Source organism: Capricornis sumatraensis, chromosome X, assembly GCF_032405125.1.
Source record: "Capricornis sumatraensis isolate serow.1 chromosome X, serow.2, whole genome shotgun sequence".
Lineage (NCBI taxonomy): Eukaryota > Metazoa > Chordata > Mammalia > Artiodactyla > Bovidae > Capricornis > Capricornis sumatraensis.
The window spans coordinates 34,373,025-34,384,105 of NC_091092.1; positions in this window are offsets into that span (position 1 = coordinate 34,373,025).

The following is an 11,081-nucleotide window of genomic DNA, read 5'->3' on the forward strand; positions in this document are numbered from 1 at the left end:
GTCTTCTTAATGTATTCTCTTAAAATACTGGGTAGAACATTTGAAAATAAAGCCAAGGCATATGAGTGGGAGGAGAGTGAGAGTATAAAACTACAGCACAAGGAAGGTTTCAGGGGAGATGGTTTACATGAATCTATACATGTACTAAAATTCATGGAACTGTGTGCTTCCCCCCAAAGTCAGTTTTACTGTGTGATCATTTTAAAAATTAAAAGGATTTTAAATCAAATAAGTGAATACATTTTACTTTAAGCACTGTTCTCCCACTAATTTTAAAACTTACTCTAATCCTTTTTCTTATCCAGAATTGAGTACAATGTTTCTTTCAAAACACATGCATCTTTTATAAAGCAGGAAAAATCATCACATAGGGTTTAGTTACCTCTCCTCATTCATAATCATCTGAATCATGCCAGAGTTTACACTATTCAAGGAAAGTGAGGTTCTAAGAAGTCTATTAAAGTGATAGAGCTTAGGGACTTCCTTAGTGGTCCAGTGATCAAGAATCCACCTTTCAATGCCAGGGACTTGGGTTTGATCCCTGGTCAGTGAACTAAGAACCTACATGCCACAGAGCAACTGAATCCTTGTACCACAACTAGAGAGTTGTGCACTGCAACAAAAGATTCTGCAGGATGCAATGAAGATCTCACGAACTGCAACTAAGACCCAACACAGCCAGATAAATAAGTAAATAAAATGACAGAGCTTAGACCAGATGCTATTTTAAATCCAATGCTTTTTTACTGTGCCACAGAGGTAAAATAATACGGGATTCTTCTGTTTATTTAATGTCCTTCCTCATACCACAGAGGATCTGAGGCAATTTATACAGACTTACACATAAAACACTTTTACATGTAAAAATTATACTAACTAAAAATCAAGATCAGGCGAGAAAAAGGCAACAAAGTTAGAAGGCAGAGTAGGACATGGATATTAAGCCATAGAGTACTACGTGATTAATACAGTTGGAACTTCCAGTTTGGCTCGGAACATCCTGGCAGCCAAAGCAAAATGCAGATTTGTATTGTCCACAAGGAATAAAAGCATACCAGTTCCTCAGGATAAACAAAGATTTTCCTGGCACTTAGTTCTAGAATTTCTCACATGGTGGTCATATAGAGGACACTGAATAGGAGTGGATGGAGTCTTCAACTACACCCTTATAATGTATTTAACTGTCTCTGCAGGATTAAAAACAAAAATCCTATAAAAAAAATGTTCCTGTGTCAAACAAGTTACAGTGTGAAAGTGAAAGTGATAGTCGCTCAGTCATGTCCAACTCTTTGTAAGCCCATGGACTAGAGCCCACCAGGCTCCTCTGCCCGTGGAATTCTCCAGGCAAGAATACTGGAGTGGGTTACCATTCCCTTCTCCAGGAAATCTTCCTGACCCAGGGATCAAACCCACGTCTCTTGCACCTCCTGCATTGCAGATGGATTCTTTACCATCTGACCCACCAGGAAAGTCCCAAACAAGCTATGCCTTTAGCAAATCAGCTACCCTGCTCTGAGCCTCAGTTTCCCTATCTGTGAAAATTCTGGGTTAGACTAGTTGACCTCTTAATTTTCTACCAGCTCTAACATTTCTAGATTGTGACTTAATGAATTCAGTTTTGGCTTTCCACCAGCTTATGTGATCCTTTCCAATCTATCTTCATTGCACGTATTATGTATGTATGTATGCTGGATATATCTTCAATGGTCTAGGTCATTCAGTTTCTCTTTCACATCCTCAAGCAGGGCCAACCTCAAATACAGACATAACAGCCAGCTTGTAATCTGAAAACCCCCAAAACAATAAAACCCTATCCATAGGCCCTGGTGTCTGAAATCATGCTATCCTTTAGGCAAAGGGTAGGAGAAAGGAAGAAAACTGATGACCCTCTAGGCACAAAATAATTTTACATGGCTTTTATCTCATGTATTCTTTACAAGAATCCTGAGTTAGGTATTATTATCCCTATTAAGAAATAGGCTTGTGGATTTGTATACTGTCCACCTGGCTAAGCTGGAACTAGAGTCTCTAGCATTTCCTTCCCTATTTCAAATAATTTGGATTTAGCCAGGGCCATGAGAGGTATTTTGCATGATATTCGAAAGGTGGAAGTGAAGTGGCAGCCATCATTTTATTATGCCCAGATGGTGGGGGCAGGGCACCAGGTGCTATGGCAGTCTACGTCTGCTGTCCCTTCTCCCCTGGCTCTTGCTTTTGGAATGGGACAGTGTCCGAGCCCCCAGCAATAACTAAGCTTGCTCTTTCAGCTCCTCTGACTCAGGGGCCAGGTGTGAATTCAGTTCGATAATGCAGCAAGCATCTTCTCCTGCAGGACACCTCCATCTTTGAATCTGGACACTTAAAGGCTATGAGAAATTGATTTGGATTTCAGTCTGTTTCGTAGGTTCCAGCTGTTCCTCATAAGGTCTAGTTTGACATTGTTGTCCTCTACTTCACGTTCATCTTTCCTATCTGTCTTGCTGACTTCAGTTCCAACACCAGATATAGAAGTAACAGCCTCATGTGAACTGGTTATTCTGCTCCCACTATTGTATAAGTTCAAATCCCCATCATAAATCCTTTGCTTTATATCACTCCTAACGGTTCTGCTTCTCTAATTCAATACTGAGTGATCCAAGGCTCAATGAAGTAAAATTATTTGACCAGTATCATAAAGCTGGCAGCAGAGTTGTAAACTCAAGGTTTATCTGACTCCAAACTCCACACTTAATTGCCTAGGTACAGAATTTCCTGTTACCTAAAAGCTGAAGTTGAACGGTTCTATGAAGACCTACAAGACCTTTTAGAACTAACACCTAAAAAAGATGTCCTTTTCATTATAGGGGACTGGAATGTAAAAGTAGGAAGTCAGGAAACACCTGGAGTAACAGGCAAATTTGGCCTTGGAATGAGGAATGAAGCAGGGCAAAGACTAATAGAGTTTTGCCAAGAAAATGCACTGGTCATAGCAAACACCCTCTTCCAACAACACAAGAGAAGACTCTACACATGGACATCACCAGATGGTCAACATCGAAATCAGATTGATTATATTCTTTGCAGCCAAAGATGGAGAAGCTCTATACAGTCAACAAAAACAAGACCAGGAGCTGACTGTGGCTCAGATCATGAACTCCTTATTGCAAAATTCAGACTTAAATTGAAGAAAGTAGGGAAAACTGCTAGACCATTCAGGTATGACCTAAATCAAATCCCTTATGATTATACAGTGGAAGTGAGAAATAGATTTAAGGGCCTAGATCTGATACATAGAGTGCCTGATGAACTATGGATGGAGGTTTGTGACATTGTACAGGAGGCAGGGATCAAGACCATCCCCATGGAAAAGAAATGCAAAAGAGCAAAATGGCTGTCTAGGGAGGCCTTACAAACAGCTGTGAAAAGAAGAGAAGCAAAAAGCAAAGGAGAAAAGGAAAGACATAAGCATCTGAATGCAGATTTCCAAAGAATAGCACAAAGAGATAAGAAAGCCTTCCTCAGCGATCAGTGCAAAGAAATAGAGGAAAAGAACAGAATGGGAAAGACTAGCGATCTCTCCAAGAAAATTAGAGATACCAAGGGAACATTTCATGCAAAGATGGGCTCCATAAAGGACAGAAATGGTATGGACCTAACAGAAGCAGAAGATATTAAGAAGAGGTGGCAAGATTACATGGAAGAACTGTACAAAACAGATCTTCACAACCCAGATAATCATGACGGTGTGATCACTCATCTAGAGCCAGACATCCTGGAATGTGAAGTCAAGTGGGCCTTAGAAAGCATCACTACAAACAAAGCTACTGGAGGTGATGGAATTTCAGTTGAGCTATTTCAAATCCTGAAAGATGATGCTATGAAAGTGCTGCACTCAAAATGCCAGCAAATTTGGAAAACTCAGCAGTAGCCACAAGACTGGAAAAGGTCAGTTTTCATTCCAATCCCAAAGAAAGGCAATGCCAAAGAATGCTCAAACTACTGCACAATTGCACTCATCTCGCATGCTAGTAAAGTAATGCTCAAAATTTTCCAAGCCAGGCTTCAGTAATGCGTGACCTGTGAACGTCCAAATGTTCAAGCTGGTTTTAGAAAAGGCAGAGGAACCAGAGATGAAATTGCCAACATCCGCTGGATCATGGAAAAAGCAAGAATTCCAGAAAAACATCTATTTCTGCTTTATTGACTGTGCCAAAGCCTTTGACTGTGTGAATCACAATAAACTGTGGAAAATTCTGAGAGAGATGAGAATACCAGACCACCTGACCTGCCTCATGAGAAATCTGTATGCAGGTCAGGAAGCAACAGTTAGAACTGGACATGGAACAACAGACTGGTTCCAAATAGGAAAAGGAGTACGTCAAGGCTGTATATTGTCACCCTGCTTATTTAACTTCTATGCAGAATACATCATGAGAAACGCTGGGCTGGAAGAAACACAAGCTGGAATCAAGATTGCCGGGAGAAATATCAATAACCTCAGATATGTAGATGACACCACCCTTATGGCAGAAAGTGAAGAGGAACTAAAGAGCTTCTTGATGAAAGTGAAAGAGGAGAGTGAAAAGTTGGCTTAAAGCTCAACATTCCAAAAACACAGATCATGGCATCTGGTCCCATCACTTCATGGGAAATAGATGGGGAAACAGTGGAAACAGCGTCAGACTTTATTTGGGGGGGGGCTCCAAAATCACTGCAGATGGTGACTGTAGCCATGAAATTAAAAGACACTTTTACTCCTTGGAAGGAGAGTTATGACCAATCTAGATAGCATATTGAAAAGCAGAGACATTACTTTGCCAACAAAGGTCCATCTAGTCAAGGCTATGGTTATTCCAGTAGTCATGTATGGATGTGAGAGTTGGACTGTGAAGAAGGCTGAGCACCGAAGAATTGATGCTTTTGAACTGTGGTGTTGGAGAAGACTCTTGAGAGTCCCTTGGACTGCAAGGAGATCCAACCAGTCCATTCTGAAGGAGATCAGCCCTGGGATTTCTTTGGAAGGAATGATGCTAAAGCTGAAACTCCAGTACTTTGGCCACCTCACGCGAAGAGTTGACTCATTGGAAAAGACTGATGCTGGGAGGGATTGGAGGCAGGAGGAGAAGGGGATGACAGAGGATGAGATGGCTGGAAGGCATCACTGACTCGATGGATGTGAGTCTGAGTGAACTCTGGGAGTTGGTGATGGACAGGGAGGCCTGGTGTGCTGTGATTCATGGGGTTGCAGAGTCGGACATGACTGAGCGACCGAACTGAACTGAACTGAAACCCTGATGAGAACCAGCATTGATTTTCCCAGAGAGATAGTAAGCAACTGTACTGAAAACTTCAAATCCCCTATATGTGTGCACTAAGTCACTTCAGCCATGTCCATCTCTCTGCGATCCTATGGACTGTAGCCCACCAGGCTCCTCTGTCCAAGGGATTCTCCAGGCAAGAATACTGGAGTGAATTGCCATTTCCTTTTCCAGGGGATCTAAACCCCCTATTCTGCTTATTTTCTGCAATAGAGCTTACTGCTAATAAGCTCCATGACGGTAGACAGGTGTATTTTTGTTGTTGTTGTTCATTGATATATCTTCAATACCTAAAAAAATATTTTGCACAGAGCAGATGCTCAGTTAATATTTGTGGCTGGGGACTTCCCTGGTGATACAATGAATAGGATTGCACCTGTCAATTCAGGGGACACAGGTTCAATCCCTGGTCCAGGAAGATTCCATATGCCATGAAGCAACTAAGCCCGTATACCACAATGACCGAGCCCGCCTGCTACAACTGCTGAAGCCTGTGCTCCGCAGCAAGAGAAGCCACTGCAATGAGAAGTCCACACACCACAACAAAGAGTAGCCCCCGCTTGCTGCAACTAGAGAAAGCCTGTGCACAGCAACGAAGACCCAGGGCAACCAGAAATAATAATAATAATTAATTAATATGTGTGGCCAAATGAGTAAATCTATGTCATACCAATCAATGAGGACAGCACTTTAGGGTAACAAGAAGCACTAAAAGAATCAGACTTCAGTCAAGAAAAATGTTATAAATGTTCCGAGTGTTGATCTGTTGATCTCTCTTAAAACAAAAGCTGATGGTGATAACAAAGGATTTTAATAGAGCTGAGAACTCATTTCAACATAATGAAAAACCACCACTAATAACAACACAAAAACCTAAACAAATACATTGTCCATGGTAACCTACCATGTCTAACACTATCTCAATTGTATGGTAAGACTACATTTTGAAACATTGCTAGTTGCAATTCAGTCACTTATCTCCTTAGGAAACAACACCTAGATAACAGTAGGAAGAAGTGCAGGCACAAAATCATATACTGTCACAGCAAAAAGTACTTAAAAGATAATCTTTCATTTTACAGGTGAGAGAACTGAAGCCTGGAGAAGTGACTCACATAAGCTCACACAACTAGATTTGAGTATGGGTCTCTGCTGCTGCTGCTGCTAAGTCGCTTCAGTCGTGTCCGACCCTGTGCAACCCCATAGACGGCAGCCCACCAGGCTCCCCAGTCCCTGGGATTCTCCAGGCAAGAACACTGGAGTGGGTTGCCATTTCTTTCTCCAATGCATGAAAGTGAAAAGTGAAAGTGAAGTCGCTCAGTCGTGTCCGACTCTTCACGACCCCTGGACTGCAGCCTACCAGGCTCCTCTGTCCATGGGATTTTCCGGGCAAGAGGGGTCTCTTGCTACCTAGAATCAAATCTCTACTGGGCTGTGACTAAGTAGCAAAAGGAGACTAATAGTATCTACCTTAGAGTTGACATGAGAATAAAGTAAAATAAACATGAAAAACACTCAGCATGGTGCCTCACACATAATAAACATGTTAGTTACCTCTCCTTGCCAGATAGACACACACACCTCATAGCCTATCAGAATAAATCTTTCCTCTTCTCTCCTGGGTCCCCTACAACTCATACCATCTAAGTAAGCTTTTCTACTTATTTTAACTGTCTTCTGGGGTAACAATTCTGGAACCACTTTAAGAATCTAAAGAACCCAAATAAAATGCAAATTTCAGAAACAAGGACACTTATTTGCTGAATAAACAGATTCAGAGCTGGGTTTCTTTAGCTAGCATATTCCACTGGCACATTTAAAATTGGAGTTGTTCACCAAAAGTGCATTTACTGACTACCATTTCAGGATGAGGCACAATGGCAGAGTTCCAGGCACACCTGCATTCATTTCAAGCCATCTGGAAAACTCCTGACATCTTCATTTCCCCCAGTGTAAGTTCGACAGTCCCCATCCTGTTGTCTGCCCTCCAAAAATTGATGAAAAGGAAAAGAAGTAACTCTTTTTTTGGAGGGGGGGGTCTTCTTCTTGGCATTTTGCTAGGCGCAAATTAAGACATGGTGGGATGACTGGCAGCAACATTGGGGGCAGTAATGCATTGCCAACTGGTTCCTCGCATTTCATCTTGTAGAGGACCGCGTCTTCTACCACTTCTTAAAGTTAACTCTGCTGGGGTTAACTTGAAGATGTTACTAGAAAGCTGTATATGCTCTCCACAGTCAGTGGAAAGTCTGTCCTGAAAACCATGGTGACAAGACATACCCATCTGATACTTCAAGGGCAAAACTGAATTCATGCTCCTAAAGATTTCCAGTCAACAATCACTAACAGTCTGTCCTAAAAGACTGTCCTTCTCCATGTCTATCAAACATAAATGCATCTTATCTTGTATATGCTCCTAGGAACCTGTGACAGGCTAGAGAAACTAAGATTCTCAGCAGGCACTGCAGTACTCTAGTGGAAGGGTGTTGAGGGCTAAGGGAAAGAATGTTAGGCTCAAGTTCAATTCCTTGTCCATCCCAGGACCATACAAGCACTAAAGCCATCACTAGGTCCTCCCAGACAGATACCACTGCTGCCATTTCCCATAATCATTTTTTAGACTTGAGATTTGCTAAGTGGCAAGCATCTAAGAGGGCCAAAGGCAGGTAATGAAGCCAGGCAACCACATTCTACCTGCGGGCTAGCTTCCAACTGTTAAGAATATTCGATATTCAAAAGTTTTTAAAAGCATTATTCATATGACCACAAAAAAAAACATAAAATGATGCTTTTGGCCATAAAATAATACTTAAGATATGTGGCGCCTCAAAGAGCTAGGTTAAAATCCAAGTTCTATCACTTATTATCTGGGGATCCCTAAACAAATAACTGAATCTCCCTAAATTTCAGTTTCCTCGTCCATAACACAGAGATGGTAATTCTACTTCTACAGTCACAGGACTGTTGTAAGTATTAAACAGAATATGTGGTACAGTATCTGCCAGGAACTTTTTAACACTTCAGCCTACACAGTGTGTTTTTATATATTGTGACAGTGGGTTTTGGCTTTACATCTAGGGTCAGCCATATGCCCTCATCCGGATAGAGACGGGGGAAGGGAACCAGAGTAATACCAGAAAGGGCCACTATCCAGAGGTGTTGACCATAAGTGTTTCTGTTAGCTGTATCTCAGACACAGAACCTACACTTTGCTAATTAGCATAAGAAATGTCAAAAGTTGGTTTCATTGATGCCTATTAACTTGAGTGAGAAATATTAAAAATAGATTCTAACTAGCAATATATATATGTATATGCATATATTATACACACATACACACACATACATATATATATCTTAGAGACACTACCACCTTTTCATGAACAGGATATAAGTTCTACTGACACCATGCAGCCAGCCCTTCACCTGGAGCAGGGCCTGGTACACATTTTGCACCCAGTAAATGCTTGATGGAGGATGCATTCCACCACAGGGGCCAGGGTGGTGGGTAGACCAAGAATTCTTATGTTCCCTGTAAGTTTTTAGTCCTAGAGGAACCTAAATTTTTACAAATCAGCTGTTCTTCAAAACCTTTCTTCTAGCAGCTGATTTAGAACCAGAAGAAAGTTCTAGAAAGGCCAAGAGGACACCACCTGGATCGGCTCTGAGCTTCCCACTCAAGATGGTACAGTGGCCTCAGCCTGCAGGACACAGATGTCAGGTCAAAGAGGGGTGAAGGAGGAAAGCTGAAGAGGAAGAAGATGGCAGGGTGGAGTATGAGGAAGAGTAAGAGAGAAAGAGAGAAGTTGGTCCATCTCCAGCCATCTGCTTTCCTCAAAATGCTAAGGTAACCTGGCCCACAGCTCCGCAGGTCCCAAGTGGACCACAGTGGTCGTGGTGAGACTGGTACAGCAGTGGGAGTCTGGTGGCTTAGGTCTGAATTCAAATCCTAACAGAGAATGGGCTTCCCGCGCCTGATCACTGTTGGCAACATTGTGTGATTCTACCTTTTGGACCTGGTGGCTTGCCCCCTGACTGCCCACAGCGTAGATAGGAGAGGTGGCGGGGAGCACACCTCCCCAGGGACTCCAGGCGGTCCAGCCTCCACTGGAAAACCCCAAGACTTGGAGTCCGCATCCCCTCCAGCTGCACCTTCACTGAGGCTCAGGGTCCCGCCGTCCTAAGAATTGTGGCTGCTGCTCCAAGAACAACCTTCTCTTCTGTGTAGCTGGGGCATCTGGCTGGGTTGATCGGAATCCACCCCTTTCTAGCATCACGTGTCCAGGTAACTCCTAGGTAGCGCGCTGGCCCTGCAGGGGCCTCGAGGTGTCGCCACGTTCCTGTGGATTGGAGCTTGGCTTGCAAAGAAGGGCTTCCACTAATTTCGATTTTCCTGGCCTAGGCTGTGCAAGCTGAACCAAAACTCAGGGATGGTGGTGACCCAAAACAGGGAACCTCTCCTGTCTATTTTCTTTGTGGATGGTGTGCTCCTATATATAGAAAAATCCCCAGTAACCGCACACAAGAAAACTCCGAGTCAACAAGTGAATTCTGCATGGCCTTCCCTGGTGGCGCTAGTGGTAAAAAACCTGCCTGCCAATGCAGGAGATGTGAGAGACACTGGTTTGATCCCTGGGTTGGGAAGATCCCCTGGAGGAGGACATGGCAACCCATTCCAATATTCTTGGAGATCCCACAGACAGAGGAGCCTAACAGGCAGGTTACAGTCCATGAGGTGGCACAGAGTCGGACACAACTGAGCGACTTAGCATGCAAACTAGCAGTGAACAATTTGAAAAAGAAATTAAGAATGCAAATCAATTTAGATAGCACCCAAAACAAATAAATATCTACAAAAAAAAGAAACTAGCAAATCAATTTAGATAGTACCCAAAACAAATAAATATCTACCAAAAAAAAAAAAGAATCTAACAAATCTTATAACCTCTCTGTCCCATTAGTGAAATAACTGAACATTAATATCTAAAGAATCTTATTGCAGCCACTGGTTTAATTTTTTTTTTCTTAGTTGTCTGATGGCTACCATAAGGCACAAAAATCCTGCTTCTGGGAGGAATGTCACTGAATATAGAAGGATAGAGAATACAGGAATCATCCCTAAAAGCAACTAATGACCTAGCAAAAACTGCCAGTCAACCTTTGAAGAACTCTTGAATACAAAATCGAAAACTGACAATAACCAAAGAGATTTGAAGAAAGAGGAGGCTGCTTTCTGGTGATAGAGTGCAGAGTTATTTAAATCACCCACCCACCCGCCCAACACACACATATCAGACTGGCAGTAGCTGTGCAAACCACAGGGTGCATCTCTTAGGCAGACTGCTAGTGCCAGAGGGAGCAATATGGACCTTTTTTTCAAAAACTTGGGTCTTGACCTCTATGGCATTTCTCGAAAAATCAGAACCTATACCCTTTGTTTTGCCCAACTCTGAGTTGCCAGTGCTGCAGTTTTTACTGGGCAAAAGCATTAAAAAAAGGCACAGGTATTAGCTGAAGCAGTTTGGGGAAAGAGACGACACCTAAAACAAGAAACAGACCAAGAAGTCTTGAAAGGAAGAAGTTGGGAAAGGAGCTGCATGTGAGAATAAAGGCTTTAACAAGCTCCCATAAATACCAAGGAATCAAGGAATGCACAGACATGCCCTATGTAGGTTGCATATTCGCAAAAGGCCAGAGAAAACCCTGAATTTTAACATCTGGCTAGCCTTCAAGCTCTGTACAAGAAGTAACGACTTAGAGTTGTAAACAGCCTGGCTAAGCATT